Here is a 14,737-nt window from a genome sequence, read left to right on the forward strand (position 1 = left end):
ACGTTTTATATAAGCTATTCAATTATGGGAGGCTTCTGGGATTATGTAAATCAAGCGAGTCAACCCATGAAATGTCTCTTAATAGAATGAGATTATGCAGGCTCCCCCCAACACCCTCAAAAGAAGAAAGTAACACAATTCAAATACGACCGTCATTAAAAGAAGACTCCACCCTCTTCATGTAAACTGGGAAGCAACAGCCCATTTCCACCTACTCTCTCCAGATTGCTTCTCCCAAAAAGAAACTACTCCATAATACAATTCTGCGTTTTTAACGGCACAAACGAGGGCATTCTTCATAAACAGCAGCTACGCTCCGTGTACAGGAGCTGCTTTTTATTAGGGACACAGTGATGAACAATGAGCAATGTGTTCTATTATTCTTTGTCAAATCACAAAACGCTACATTAGAATAACTGTGCTGGTCAATGTAATAGAGTAGATTAAATTCAACTTCTGTGGAAAAACCACTGTAAAACAGCACGATAAGAAGGCTATAAAAAATTTAATTTTACTCCAAACTCCATCACAAAAAAAAAAAAACGGTGTGAAAAGTAATTTTGCATAATCAGTACACGCCATCTGGAACAATTAACCGATTTCTATAGAAGTATGAGGATCAGTCATATCTGCTTATTAAAGATCAGAAATTATACAAGTAATAAATCCTTGAAAAAACTAAGCGTACTCCCGCCTGTCAACGCTATTTTAACTTCAAATACTGAAGAACGCCTGATAAGGCTGAAAAGAAGAGATTAATATATGCAAATTACATCCAGCATTTAAAATCCCCACAACTGTCTCTGGTTTTCTGTCCCTTATTGCTGCCTTTATGTTTTATTCATACACCAACTCACCTGTCACTTCATAAGCTATAATATTATGGGGGTATTATTAAACAGCATAAAGCCGTGCTTTAATTGGAAAGCTTCATTGCATTTTCCAATTATTTGGAGTAAATTAAAAGCAGATGCACATAGTTTAATAAAGAGTCTAATATCAGTTCCGGGAAATCAAAATTCATTGTCATTACTATGCCGTGATAGTTTTGCAAACTGTACTCAATTTCAGAGGTTTTCAAAAGAAAATCTGTCTATGCAATCTGTTAATTGTCATTCAGTTAATAACTGTTTAAATATCCAAACTACACAGCAGCTTCCTATTAAAAAAATTAACTATAGGCTTCCTGCAAGCAAACAAACAGAGCAAGTGCTCCTAGGCTGGGCTGGACTCTGCAGCCCTCGGAGTGCACCTTAAAACAATGGGTGGGCTGGGCTCCCGACACCAGCTCCCGAGCAGCAGCCTGGAGCTGGAGGACAAAGAACTGCGATTTTGTGCTTCTACCAGCACAGGGCTCACAGTCCTTGCAGACGGCTCTCTGTGGAAAAGGGCAGAAGCCGTTATAAATTGTGCTTTCAGAGGTCTGCAGTGCTCAGCAAAAAATTAGCCTCCAAAGTTTTAATTGGCACACCCAAAATAAATCCTTTTAATGAGTAAATTAAGTGATTCGGGACACAAACGTGGGAAAATCAAAGAAAGCAAATGTTGTGAGCAATTTGTTCTCTAAAATGGACCCCAAAGGGCCATTTCCTGACAAGTTCACAGCCCTTGAGTGGAGCGATCTGGGGCCTTTTTTGGCGCTAGCCGGCCACAGTGCCTACAAGTGGACCAGACGGCCAGATGAAGGGCTGTGTGCAAACCGCCCTGAGTGGCTCTGAAGAACCAGTCTTAAAGGCTGCTCCCAGGAGGAATCCAGCTGGTGGACAGAGCCCAAAGCTACAAGTTGCAAACACACAAATACATGTAGCGAACACACTTACAAATGGAGAGTCAGAGGTGAGCGCCAACTAGTGCGCATGACCTTTTCACTTTGCACTAAGTGACAGACCCTCTCGAAGGCCAGGTGTGTAAACTGGTAATAGGACAAGCAGTAATTGACTTTTAAACCCCACCCACCACCAGGACTACAATTAAGAACTGCTGCTCAGCAAAGTTCACAACTTGTAGGCTCTTTCCCCCAGTCCAATTAAAACCCAAGTCTTCTGAGAAGGTGAGAGCGTGGATTTACATCGCAGCTCTCATTTCAAAGGGCAGAGTGGCCAACAGCCAATCTGGCAAGGCCAGTCCCCTCTAGGCCAGAAAGAACACAAGAGCTTTCTGCCCAATAGCCGAAAACCATGTTCAGAGATGAAGATAAAAGCAATTCTTGTGCAGTGATCCAAAAAATAGCATCTCTTCCCCCCCAAAATTACTTGTTTTAATAAAGTAGACACACTGTGCCAACTCAACCATTTAATTATCTGCAAAAATGATGAATCAAAACAATAGTTTGCAACAATAAATGACTAACCTCTGATTAAAATGTCTGTCCTCATTAAATCAAAATAAAAGGTACAATATCTTTTTTTAAAAATAGTAGCCTGAAGAAAGGAGCCATCTCAGCCTCTCTCAACTTACCTGTAACAGTGACCATGTCCTCCTGCCTGGACATTGGAGAAAGCTGGTGTATGTCCTCTAACTAAAAGGAAAGATGGCCTGTACTGGTGTTGTGCCCTTAAGGGGACTGTGACATGACCAGTTTGGTTGGAATGTGGTTCCATGGCAAGGAAAGGGGCTTTGGTAACTAATGATACTATTTTACTAATGGGCCTAGGGAGGGGTGTAGCTGGGAAGGAAAGAAACAGAAGAAAACTCACCTACATAAGATTCTATGTCAGGTAAGAGCTGAGAAGAAAAAGAGGAAGGGAATCCAAGGCTGTAAAACCTTGAAATCTTAAGACATCTTTAACCCAGTAAACTGGCATCTCAAGCAAGCAGTGGCTTCTAAGGCAGAAGGGTGGGTTTGCTCTGCAGGATACCAGAAGACCCCTAATCCATTCATGGCCTTTCTCACGGTTGCCTTAACAGCCTCCACAGGCTGTTGTACAGCAGACCAAGTGAGACCAGGACTTCGGGGCCAGGCTAAAGGTGTGCATGACAGTGATCATTTCTGGAATGCCCTTTGTGGATGTTATTTCTAATCTGCTAAAGCCAGAAGAGAAAAATGTGATCCAAACTTACAGAGACAAGGAAAACATTATTATGTAAACTGTCTCTATTCACACATCTCAACAGGACAGCATCAGGGTAGGAATGGCTCCACGACCAGTTCCTTTCTGGAATAAGACCACAAATATTGAGTACTTCCTGTATGCCTAGTCCTGGCTGGGCACTTAGCACACTGGGAAATGTCTTTATTTTGCCTTCATAGATGAACCTTGAACCTTGGCCATGAAGACAACTCCTGATTGTATGTGGGTGTGTGCGTGCATGTGTAGGCCAGAGGCCAGCCTCAGGGGTCATTAGCAGGAAGGCTGTCTACCTCTGTTTTTTTGAGACAGAATCTCTTTGGGCCTGGAGCTCTCTACTAGCCTAGGCTGCTGGCCTGTGGGCTCTAGGGAGTCTCCGCCTCCCTGGCACTGAGATTATAAACGAGAGCCACCACTCCCAGTTTTTCCTGTGGGTGCTGCAGACTGATCTTAGGTCCTCATACAAATACTCTACTGACTGAAGCATCTTCCCAGCCCTGAATAAGCCTGAACAAGACACTTTAGCTAAAGGCAGTGCTCCTTCTTTAGACCTGGGCAATCAAGCTCAAGGCCAAGGCTTTGCAAGCATAAGCAACCAAGAAGCTCACTGGCATAAGATGCCACCTTCCCTGAGCCTACAAGGTGCTAGCACCTTTGGCAGAAATAGAGAGAGTTGGGGACCGGGTGACTCTCAAGACAAAAGATCTCTAAGGAGTTCTGCCCGCACAGGGTGTATTTCAAGGAAATACACAAGGCAAGAAGCATAAAAGCCCAGTGTGTTTATTGCCTCTAGGTAGTGAGCAATTAAGGATGCCCAAGTATGTCACCAGAAGCAATGTGCAGGGCCAATGAGGCAAGCTTCACTCTCTCATTCAAGATTATGGATGTTGCCTTGCCAGTGATCAAGAGATCGCTCATGCTGTAAAGCATGCCAGGCATGAGAAAGCACTCGCCAACAAAGGATCTCACCTTGGAGGGAGTTTGGCATCATTCACCATTCCAGAGACGATGCTAAGACAAATCTGAGTGTGATCAGCCTCGTTCTCTGTGACACGTGATAAATAATTCCACCCCAGCGCTAGGCTGGAGGACCGAAGGCGCGTGCCTGCATTCTCTCCCCTCACTTCCTTTCTTTCTTTCCTTTAAATAAATGACACGAAGGGTCTTAGGACCATCACTGACTATAACTAAGAGGAGGAAATGAACACGGTGGGCATGCAGGGTGGCACTGAAGGAAAGATGAGGTGGGGTGGGGGCAGGGGTGGACTCAGGCGCTCTGTCTGTGGGAAAGGTAGCTTTGCTGTTCTTACATGGGCTGGGATCTCTCCTATGCAGCTGTCAGAAGTTAGATGCATTTGTCCCCAGAGACGGGAGGACACCGGTGTGAGACACTGGGTGGCTCCTGAGTTATTACTCACACCTGTGCAGCTGGTTCTGCTGATGCCTGCATCACTGCCTGGTAAATATCAAGATGCCAGCCGCAGCCTCATACCCCTCGGGACCCCATGCAGGTGGAGAAAGAGGGGAGTGTGAAGTAGAGGGGATGTTGGCTGGCATATCACTGGTTGGGGATTCTCCAGAGAGGTGGCTGAGCATAGCACCTACAATATTCACTCTCCCTGGGTCTGGCTGAGGGAGGGCCCTTTAGAGGCCTGATCTAGAGAATGAAGCTTCGAGGAAGGACAGGCAGGTGGCCCTGAGGGGTCCACCAGTTCAGATGGGACCCTGGCTGGTGGACAGACACAGGATTTCATGGAGCAGTAAAGCTCACAGTATGGAAAGAAATGTTGAGGGTTCAATGCCAGTATGTGGCAGCTTGGGGACACCCCCCATCACTTCAGCGTTCAGAGGATAAGGGGATACTGGTGCCCAGAGATCTCTGGACAAAGACTTACACAGCACAGCTGGTACAGCCCCACCTGCTGATACATGGTTGTTGAAGGTGCCTCCTATATCCCTCTTCCTGTCTGGGAAAGCGCCTGAGAACGGGTGGGAGGAGTTTGCAGTGCTATAGCAGTAGCAAACGACTACACTACACTCCTGGGGGGTCTTTGCCTCCTGAGAATGGCTCCAATTCTTACCAAAACCCACCTGCAACCCCCCCACCAATAGGGAAGCAATGGCAGAAGGATTCACTCTCTGCCTAAGGGCCGGGAGCTCCCCAAACTCTGAGATCCCCAATCATGGCTCTGCCTGGCCAGAGTTCATCACTGCGCATGCCCTTGGAACTTAGAGATCCTAGTCATTCATATGTTCAAGGCCTCTCTCCGACGAGGTCCCAAGAATGGGCTCACTAGTGACTTCAAATAGCACTGAGGCCCAGAATGACACTGGGGTCCTTGCATGAATCATATGGGGCTTGTACACTTTCAACTCTCAGTTTAACAAAGGGAGAGAAACACACAGTACAGACTCTTAGTCTGGGCTGACTAAGAGTCATGACCTCAGGGCCTGATGTCTAAACCTGGATTCCAATCAGTCCTGGGAACATCTCTGGGTGGGTCCATCTCTCCAAGCTCCTTTTCCTATCTAGAAAGTGCTGTGTTGGATTTTAAATTAGTGACAAAATGCACAGAAAGTGCACACAGGAGCCCTGCATACATAAGGTACCAGGGGAAGGCTGGACATTATTAAATACACTATTTCAATCAACTCGATCTATTTTAATAAATTAAAACCAACGTCAGCATCCTAAATGTGTTAAATGAAGGAAGCTTCGTGAATCACATCCTCTTCCCTTCTCAGCTGATGATTTATTATTGCGAAAGAGACACAGATGGAAAGCAAACTTGATACACAACCCTTTCCAGGCAGCAGTGTCCAGAGCAAACACTGGCAGAGCCATCAAGAGCAGAAGAAGAACACTTCCTTGGTTACTAGTATGTTTTGGGCCAGGTCTGCAATGGTGACCTCTGCCAGGAAGGGAATTATGAGGGAGTTACAGAGATGGTAAACACCTGGGGAGGAAGAAGTGCCCAGATGGTCTTTTCTCTGTCCTGGTGGCATCTGAACAGAGTGGCCGTGAGGTCTAGGGGCTGGGGATGCACAGCATCAGGCAGTACCTTGGACCACTTTAAGCTGCATGTATCCACGGTGGCCCTGACAGGTGTGACCACACCCATTTCAGACAACTGCAATTGTTTTTGCCAAACTGACCTGAGAGATGGGCTTCCATCCAGATCCAGTGCTCCTCAGATCCCCCGTGGGGAACTCAGGAAGGAAGCTGCTCTGCAAGTCCCTGCCAAGGCCCCTTGTCTGTCTCACCTGTGGATTTAAGGCATTATTGCCTATGCTCTGCCAGGCTTCAAACCAAACACAGACTGAGAGCGCAGTGAGAGCGCAGTTGGAGGCGGCCACCTTCTTAAGAGCTCTGAAGTGCCTGTCACCTCATAATATTTTTATTTTCCACAATGACGAAACAGAATTCGCCTTGGTGCTCCCCCACCTGCAGAGTGCAGGAGTGCATACAAAGGCCTCAGCAGCCATCAGCCCCCGTCAAGCATTTTTCCTACAAACACCAAAGGCACATACAGGAAGATTTTATAGATGCTGCTGGCAGGCTCTGCCTGCTTGGCACTCCCCTCTTTCCTGCCCCTGAGCCGTCATCCTGTCGCCTCCCCAGAAGGGCCTGTGGGCTGTCTGCCACGGAAAATAGCCTACTTCTAAGTGATGATGTGTGTCGGCATCCTGGCTTCCAGAGGTGGAAGAGGGGTGACCACCCATTTCTCTGGACTGGGAAGACATATTTTCCCTAACATTCAGAAGTGACCATATCCATCAGACTTTTGTAATGGAGGCTACAGGGAAGGTCATGCTGGGCATATGCCAGTGTGTCCCAAGTAACAACTCCCCACAAATCTTTGGGCTCCTCCACAGATCACACCCTGTAGAGAAAGTGAATATGGAGATCACTTATATTCCCACATGGCTTCCTGCCTTGTAAAAATTTTTTTGCTTGTTTGCTTTTTAACAAGCCCTGAATCTCCCAGTGAGGGAAAGGAGGAAGGAAGAGGAAAAGGAGTGCTGGACACTTCTTGTCTCTCCCAGGTGTGAGGGAAACTATGGCGCTGCGTCACTCACCGGAACATAATCTCAAGGCTCTAAGAGATGCTGTTTATGTGTGTTGTACAGTGTACAACCTGGGAGGCTGCTTCTAGCAGCTCTCTCTCTCTGAAAGCCGGGTAGCATGTGTCAAAATTCTGAACATGTGTCCCATCAGCGACATGACAGCCTTTGTCAGCAGGTCTCCTGTTGATCACTGGAGCATAGGGCCTGCCACGGGTCCTCAGAGTCTGATGAATGGCTTTGCTCCTTCTGTGAACTGTTTACCTACATCTTCCTGGCTTTTGAACAGGCCTCTGTCTGCTGAAGTTGTATAGCACAAAACAGCATAGGATGAGCCAGGAGGATGGCAGCAGAATGGAAGGGACCCTAAAGGCTTGGAGAAGAGGAGCTTGACGACAGGTCTTTGATGATAGTTTGGGAAAGACACAAAAAGGCGAGGTGGGATGATTGGTTATTGTAGCTGGTGCAAAACCCAAGACAAAAGCAAGGATACAGAGAGTGATCCAGGCTGGCAGGACATAGGTGCGACTTGTCACATGGTAGATCAATCCAGACAGGTGAGGTCCGGATGGAAGCAGTTACTAATGGTCTAGGGACATGGGGCAACGTACAGGTTTGACCTGAAGAATGAAAGCCTGAGCTGTGCTTGCAGGAAGCATTTGCCATCTGGGCAGCTGGATGTGATGGTTAGAAAGGCCTGGTCAAGCAAGGATGCTGTGGGGGCGCTCAGCATGCCCCAGGCCCCTGCCTGGGCTAGACCACAGCCCAGCCAAGCAGGAATGCAGAAAATGAGAGCAGGGGCCATACCAATACTCTGCACTGAGGCGTCGCAGGGCACTGGCCAGCCATGGGCCATGGGCAAGGTGTCAGGCTCAGTTCCTATTTGGAGGCCTGTGGAGACACTAGCAGCCATAAAGCCCCAGAAGGCTTGCGCTCTGAGTGCCCTGTGAATGTGCCTGTGCGTAGTGTTCATTAACTCCTGTGACACGGCGACCACAGTGAATGTACAAAAGCACATCCAATTAGCCAGGCCTCTGTGAGGATTTGCACTCTTAAATCTTTTCGAATTTCGAAAGGGTTAAAGCTTATTATTAGCATATAATTTACAGTCCTTTCTCCCAGGGAAGGAATAATGCACAGTAAATGCCACATTCATTTTAATAATACATGTTACAGTCTGTGCCCACATCTGCACAAAGGTAAAGGAGACAGATTTTTTTGACATGTCCCACTCTGCCATCTAAACACAGGCTTTTTGTTTCTTAAGTGACGGAAGGTTTAATCAAGAAAGCAGGCAATTCATCAATCGAAACAAGGCAGTGTGCGTGCGCCTGACAGCACACACATGGTTGTGTACAGAGCGAACCTGGCCACCTGTCAACCACCCCTTTTACATCAGGATATACAAATATGCTGGGTGATCAATTCCCATCCGCTTCTGTTCAGCTCTTCTTTTCCTTATTATATTTTTCTTTAGACTTGATTTCACCGTCAGTCAGGGCTGGGCCAAAGGCTGGACAAGGTGAGCCATGGCCAGCACAGGTGATAAAAATTCTTCCCACCTCTGCCACCACTCACTTCCCTCTTGACCTGCGCACTGCTGTCAGACATGCTTTTCACTGCCTGGAGCTCTCCGCACACACTGCAACTCTGTGGCTGTATCAAGTCGCTGATCCCCGCTGGGACATTTGCTGCCTACCCAGGCATTCACCTAACACCTTTCCAAGTCATCCCAGGGGTCCCTGGGTACTCCAATAGACAAAGGAAAGCTGAGGTCAGAAATGCAACATCACTTCAGGCCACGAGAGCATGTCCACCAAAGATAAAGCCCATAGGGATGCTGGGAATACAGAGGCAGCATTCCAAAATGCACCCCCAGGAGTAGACAATGTTCTTTCCCTTGGTGGCAACCGTTAGTGACCCACTCAACCCATGGGTGAGCTAAAAGGAGACCCACATCATGGCACAAGTAGAAGCAGCTACAAATGCTGTTACCCAAGACCTTCAGCCTTCGCACCAGTGGCCATGATCAGTGTAGCACAGGAGATCAGGGCTTCCCTGCTGTCTGAGCTTCACATCTCTTGCTCTAACCCTGCAAAGCTTTACTGAAGCACGAGATGTATTTTCAATGTTTTGTTTAGGTAATGCAGGTTGGTCCACAGCTCACAGCAATCTTCTGCATAGCCTCCTTAGTGCTAGGATCACAGGTATGAGCAATCACACTCATCTCCCTCCCCAAAGAGAGAGGAGGGAGAAGGCAGGAGAAAGGGAGGGAAGAAAGGAGGAAAGGGGGGAGGGAGAAGGGAAAAAAGAGAGAGAAAGGGAGAGAGAGAGTAAAGAAAAAGAGAAAGAGAGAGAGGAGAGGAGAGAAAGAGAGAGACTATTTACTCCAAATAGAAAGAACCACGTTTGGGATGGAGGGTTCTGCTTGTGTGGCTGGTGAGGTTTCACACAAGTGCCCCCAGACACAGACTCTTTGCCATACACACACACCCCACCCCTAGACACACACACACACACACACACACACACTCACTCACTCTTTTCACTACAAGATGAAGAGCTGCTGGCAGAAATTTTATCCCACTGGATGAAATATATAAATCAAGAGTTTCATAATACTGATAATTAAATGTCCATCTTCCAATTTAAATGAGAACTGGATTAAAACTGCATGGAGAAAGGCTGATCCTCGGAAATCATTAATTATTTTTAATTGCTTCGTGCCTCCGCAGCCCGCGTCAGAGTTCCGAAGCTTATCCATAGATCTGTGTTTCAGATAAAATTGTCCTCCTTTCTGCTCTGACAAGAGGACAGACTTCGACCCAAGAATTTTTAGACATCCTTGGTATCAAGTGTCTTGAAAAGAAGCTGCTTTTTGAGAGAGCAGCCACGGAGGCCAGGAAGATGGTTTTTCTAGTAATCAGAGAAAACTAGGAGAGGGGAGTCTAACACTGGGGAGTGGGGAGTCCGAGCCATGGAGACCCTCCCTCCCCAGTGACCCAGGGCAGATCTGGGCGTGGTATCACCTGCCTGGGTGGTGGACAAGGATGAGCCTCACCTCTGCTCAGCACTGGACCTGGTGTTTATGCACTGTGGTGCTTCCTCAGGGCCTAAGCTGTTTGGGTTTCCTCTCTTGCCAGTTCTCATGAGTGTTTGCTTAATTTTACTACCTTAAACTTGAATTTTATCCTTTCTTGAAAAAAAAAAAAGAAAAAAGAAAAAAGAATTTTTCTGGGGTCTCAAAGGCAATTGGAGGGAAGGTAGGGAAGGGAGACACTAATTCTATCTAATTTCAAATAATATTTTTAAAAGGCGATTTGGTGAAGCTTGTAACTGCAGTCAACAGAGGCCTGGGCAGCGTGGCTTCCACCGCTTTGGGGGCTTGCTCGTTAAGCACATCTGCCGTGGAGCTGAAGAAGCACCCTGGGTTAGGAAAGTGACATGGAGGCCCCTCCTCACGGGAGTGCTCCACTACAGCTGTGCCTCTCCTGGCAGACACCTGGCGTGGTGTGCGGGAGGCCATTTCAACCAAGAATGGACACCCGCATGAACAGGCCTCATGGACTGCTCTCATCTAACGCCACTGCTGGCACGGAAAGTTGGGGGTGTGATAAGAATAGAACTGAATGCCACGTGAATATTTATAGTCCTCTCACCCATATGCAAAGTCACCTGGTGAGCCTGCGACTTTCAATGTGTATCTGGGATTACCATCCATCCGGAGCTTCTTACACACAAGAGCAGAACTAAAGAGACACGGCTGGCTGCTGCAAGTCACACATTTAGAGCTGCCCTGCTCATTTTGTCCAGGGTGTATACATGGAGCTGTCCTCCACTTGCATCGCTCTGGGAGGAAAGATTATTCTCCGTGATCAAGAGAGAGGATACTTAGCACCTCCCTGAGCAAGCAGTGCTTTTGATCCTACCTACCCAAGACTCAGAGCCAAACCCAGAACCCCCTGGCAGACAGCCAGATAGCGGCAGCCATCATTCCACTCTAGTTTCCACACACTATTATCTTCTCACATCTGTGCTGATTTTGGGCTTTACCTAAAATCCTCCTAGACCAAGTGAAACAGAAACTACTGCACAGTCAGACTCTAAACATCTGAAGAAAGTTATAATAAAAAGAAAGAGAGCAGCCTCTGGGAGAATGCAGTGGCCAGCGTGAGGAAAGACGCCCTCACTGCAGGGTCTGGAAGAAAGCTCTCACCAGCTGAGCATCAAAAATTCCAACACTTCCCAGAAACCTACTTTTCTAGAAGTCTCATCAGGACGCCCCTTACAGTGAAAGGATATCCTAAACCCTCTGTGGGACTGAAGTGGCTCCGAGTTTTATCCAAGGAACATTCAGACTCTAAAACCAATCTTACTTATCAAAAAGGGAGGGGGTGGTTTCTTAACTCAAGATCCACTGAGGCGCTATCTACAGCTGATGCTGAGTTGAGCTGAGACCGTCTCTGAGAACCCCACCCCCAATCCCGTGCTCAGGGTGTGCCTTATTCTTTCCAGAGGTGGCCTTCTAGTTTAATAAACTACATCTTCTGCTGTCTCATCCTGAAATGCGTGGGTTGTTTTTTTTTTCAAGTGTGTCCTGCTTTACTTGAGTCTAGGTTCCAAAAAGAACCTAGGCACTGAGCCTGCCCTTGTCACTGCTGACAAGGCTAAAATGCCAAAATAGAAGACTTTTCATTAAAAAAAGAAGTTGGATTGCAGAGATGGCTCAGTGGTTAAGAGCCCTGGTTGTTCTTCCAGAGGACCTGGGTTCAATTCCCAGCAGCCAAGTTGGGCTCATAACCATCTATAACTCCAGTTCCAGGGCTTCTGGCACCTTTTCGGACCTCTGTGGGCACTGGGCACGTACATAATGCATGCACACACATTTGGACAAAACATTCATAGACATAAAATAAAAATAAACAAAAATGTTTAAAGTAGCTTAAAAATAAGATATGCTCAAAAAGAGAAATCCTAGTTGGGTAAAGGCCTTATCGTAGGTTGTGCAATGATCTAGACAGATCCACTTGTGGTACTTAGGCCAAGAGGAGCCCTCTAAGGGGCTAAGATCTCAAAGGTACTAGCAGACAAGATGGTCACATGAATGGTCTTATGGTACTCACTCAGAACAGGATAGCATGAGAGGGGACAGTCAGGGCAGCACAGGGCACGGCTCACGCACGGTAACAAGAAAGTGCCTTAATTTTGTTGGTGTAGCTCTTTCTAGAACTCACATTTTAAATATGAGATCACACTGAACATTCAACTAGATTTTCTGCTCACTTGGCAACCAAGCGTATACTTTTCCTTCATTTATAGCCAGCTAAAAAGCCAGGCCATGGGACAAGCAGTTATAGGATAGCCTTGCCTTGGACAAGTAAGAGATACCAACACACCCACCTTCTCTCCCAGCTTCAGAATATGACTTTAAAAACCAACAGTCCTCATTCTGGTGGGTACTCCCCTTCTCCTTTTGATAAGTGAGATTGCACATCTGTAAGAATTTTCTAGAAGACAGTCCCAGGAGAGGAAGAATGAAGACCAAATGACTGCTTCATGGTTTTTCTTAAGAGGTCAAGATGGCAGCAGAAGGGATATAAACATTTCAGGATTTTACCACTGAGCCAATGAGTTTCTCACCCATTTCCATGAGCAAGAAATATCCTCTGGACTGGGTAGATCACGGCCAATGTGCCTGATGAGCACTCAGCACCAAAACCCACTAGATGGCTATGAAAGCACAGAGCCTGGGTTAGTAAAGGGAGGCCTCAGACAAGGAACAAGCTGGCAGATGGGGTGGCCCTAGAACCTGGAAGCATATGGGCAGCAGGTCACGTGACTATGGACTGAAGGGAACTCACCCTGTGTTCCTGGGCAGAACAGGTGCTGGCTCAGCACTTCCCTTCTGCCTGGCAGCATCCCACATGCCTCTTCTGCTGCCACAGAAGCTCTGAGCTCAGGCTCTCAATGCAGGCCCGGGGCAGAAGGACACGGTTGTGGCTCAGGAAGGAGGGATCTATACCACTCAGTGCACTGAACAAACACTGGGAAGTAAACATCCCCACACGTCTTCTATGGGGCTGCTTCTTACATTTCTAGTCCCATTGTTTTGACAGCTCCTTATCTCAGGAAGGCCATAAACTATTGGATGGCTATGGCTACCTTCAGGGGCAACAGAGAACATGCCAGAAGTTTACAGCAAGGAAGTACTGGAAGAGTGACATGATCTGTGCTGGGACGAGATAGTTTGATGACTCATGTCATGATTTGCAGAACTCCTACTGTGAGGAATCAGCTTGGGGGTTGGCTGGTTGGGGCACATGTCACCTTAACTGCTTTTAGATTAAGCCTCTGGAAACCCTTACTTTACGACAAACTGAGATGTATACTATTTGGTTCCAGATAGTGTTCATGTGGGCATGACAAGGTTGCCTCTGTGCCCTTGGGTTGGAACAAGACAGAGGCAGGCAGCCCGTATAAGTGAGGGGGTGGATGGACTTTCCAGTCCCCCTCTCCTCATTAGTTGCCATGGTGAGTCTGCAGGCCTTCTGGAGCCCCCAGGGCCTACTCGGTATTTCTGGAGGCACTGTGAGAGCCAGCTCTGAGCAGAGTGATTTGGTGCCTGCAGCTGCTGAGGAGACCCGAGCCGGCTGTGGCCTGGGCTGGAACCTCAACTACCTCTGAAGACAAAAATCCCACAGACTGTCACGTACATAAATGGTACAGGAAGTTTCTGACCCGTTTCCCCTGCATCCTGAGGCTGTTACCGTGCTATTGCTAAACCAGCAGCTAAAATGATCCCACTCAACACTTCCTCAAAGCTGCACTGAGGAAGCAGTGGTCCAGACCAGACGGTAACATTCCTCCTAGACCAGAGTACGTGCCCTGTGGGCCATTTGCTGTGGCAGCATCAACAGCTGGAAAAGCCATCAGAGGACTCTGGGATGGTGGGTGCAGCTCAGTGCCAAAGCCATGAGATTTGCAAGCTGCAGAAGAAAAGAGGCATGCAAAGACATTTCCCCCTGCACGGTCTGAGGGGAGTGGACCTGGGTTTTAGCCCTGTTATGTACCACTCTGCTACTGAGCATCTGGGAAATGGTCAGATTTCCTATGAAACAGGCCATCTTGCCACCCTTGTTACATTCCCTGATGACTCTTCCTGAAATAGCCATGGTACGGAAACAGTGCTCCCCAGAGATGCTTTTCTTAGACACACACTAGCCTTCTACCCTGGTTCCTGGAGCACAGCCAAGGGCTGGGACTTGGGCTTCCTCTTCCCAGCAGGAGTGTCACCCAGAAATGGAACAACCTGACTTTGCTTTCACTTCCAAACCTATTAGGGAGTGATCATAATGAGAGAAACGAGCACTGACAAGAATTATGCCACTGTTAGAGTTCATCTATTTAGTAACCCGAAGTTGCAGTTTTTAGAAAAAAAAAAAAAAAAAGAGAGGGGGGGGGAAAGATTACCTTTTAAATAACTGATTCATTATGGGACATGAATGAATGTCATGTTCCCATGTTCAAAATGTCACTCAGCATTAAGGATGTGTGCTGGTAAGTGGCACCGAGTTACCACATTCCCCTGACAGACAAACACCCCT

General features: G+C 47.3%; 1 protein-coding gene across 5 annotated transcripts in view; it reads right to left on the reverse strand.

The window, feature by feature from the left end:
* Positions 1-14,737, reverse strand: part of Mvb12b (multivesicular body subunit 12B) — a 154,725-nt gene that overhangs the window by 58,263 nt on the left and 81,725 nt on the right. The window lies entirely within an intron of this gene.

This window comes from Meriones unguiculatus, chromosome 8 (assembly GCF_030254825.1).
Source record: "Meriones unguiculatus strain TT.TT164.6M chromosome 8, Bangor_MerUng_6.1, whole genome shotgun sequence".
Taxonomy (NCBI): Eukaryota; Metazoa; Chordata; class Mammalia; order Rodentia; family Muridae; genus Meriones; species Meriones unguiculatus.